We start from the raw sequence: 2,061 nt of genomic DNA on the forward strand, positions 1-2,061 counted from the left end.
GATAATTTTACAAGTTCACATTTGATATATTACAAGCAATCAAATCATGCCAGATAGCAGACTGATTAACATAAATAAAGCTAGAACACATCTCTTTAATTTAGACTTAATATAGTTTGACTAAGTAAAATCCAACTAAAGCAACTAAACTAAAACAGAAGTATAAAAAGGATCAAGTAAGAACACGCAAACATGGGTTAGATAATAATTAATAGTTATTAATTATTCCTAGAAATAAACAACGTTAACTCAAATCATTTGGTATCACTAAGGTATAATCACGTTAAAAAAACAGCTAAAACAAACGATTTCAGTGTGCCATAAACTTTCTAAACTAACGTCCTTCAGGGGGCGGGCTACACCAGTAACCATGGCAACTGAAGGGCTAAACCAATCAGAGGAGCTAGCTCTTTCAAGCTTTTATAAAAGCCGGAAATGACACACGCTCATCGGGCATTTCCGGGGAAGACCAGACCGAGACGGTTCGTTCTTTAATGCTCCAAATATATGCATATATTTTAATAATGTAATTGTTTGTCTCTGAATATCTGTAACCCCTGTTTGTCAAATAAATCTTTTATACCGAGGGCGATGTCTCAGCTGTCTTGAACACGACGTGGTAACCAGCCACGACAACTGTGATGCTGTCTCACTTGTGGAGGTTTGTTCCAGGTTCCTAGCTGCAGTGTGGGATCCTCTGCACTCCTGTGCATGAAGGACAGACTTTTTAAGTTCAAAGTTTTTGTCTAGCCATTGTACCGTAAGACTAATCATGCTAACGAAGCTAACACGACGTCCAAATGTCTGTGGTAAAACTCACCCAACAAGTCGTGCTATCGGCTATTAGCTTCTCAATGATGTCGGAAAAACATTTCCAACTGGGGACAATGTAGCGATGCTCAACCTAGTCCAAAAATCTTCAGAATCCGACATCACCACCAACAGAAGAAAAACCCTTCCACACCGTTGATATTTTAAATATTCCTCTCTGCCGTGAGATAAGTTAGGCATGTGTGATGTCATCACGTTGTGCTGCCGCTGCAGGCATCCTTGTCACTGGGTTGTCGTACAAAAACAGCGCCTTTTATATCAGTGAGTTATTATGATGGAATGGCCGATGTCAGATATTTTACTTAAATGCTAATATCGGACGATACCGATACCATGCTGATAATATCGTGCATCCCTAATACAAAACAAATGTTCAAGTTATGTTTATTTGTCATATGCAGGTTAACGGTCAACAGTACAATGAAATGTTTAGGATGAGAAGAACTGTTCAGAAATGTCACCCAGACTTAGAAAAACAAAAAACAACATGAGCACCAACGTGTCAGGAGGCAGTAGTCACAAAAAGCATGATCAAACCCCTTCATTTGTGGCAGAATATCACTTTCTGCCACTTCCTCTGTGAATGAGTGCCTTTGAGTTGGAGCAGGAGCTCTCAACAGTCAGCAGCCAGGAGGGATGGGGGATGGGACAACAGCTTGCACTCTCCTACACACATTTCTGTACAGACACACACATGGAGCAAACCTCACTGTTTTAGCAAAGAAGAGCTCTCAGTACAAAGACAACTGTGGGTTTCTTAGCTGAAGAGAAGGCCAACTTAAAAGTAAAAAACTATTTCAATTTGAAATACAGCCCCTGACATGATAAGTGTGACAACATTAAGGCCGTAATCTCAGTGTGCAAACAACAATCAGCTCTAACACCATCTGAATAACTTCAAAGAAAAGGCTTCTAACTTATGAAGGAGTCAATATGTAACTTACTTAACCCCCTATTTGTCTTTGTTCCTGTCAAACAAGTGTCTGTTTGAACCCTACAACTAAAACTAATCAAAGATTAGAAGAGGAAAAAGGATCCCTCCAGGGATGATGCTTTTCCATTTGAAAATGAAACTCAACTCTTTTTCTTAGCATTCCATTGCAGACAGTATCTCGCCTAAATGTGAACAGGATCAGTTGTTTATCTCATGACTGTGTAAAGCTGTACGACACAAGGACCCAGGAACGGCGTTTTGAGAAGGCTTTTTTTTTTCCTTAAAGGAGCCTCAAA

Source organism: Nematolebias whitei, chromosome 1 (genome assembly GCF_014905685.2).
Source record: "Nematolebias whitei isolate Nwh7 chromosome 1, NemWhi1, whole genome shotgun sequence".
NCBI lineage: Eukaryota > Metazoa > Chordata > Actinopteri > Cyprinodontiformes > Rivulidae > Nematolebias > Nematolebias whitei.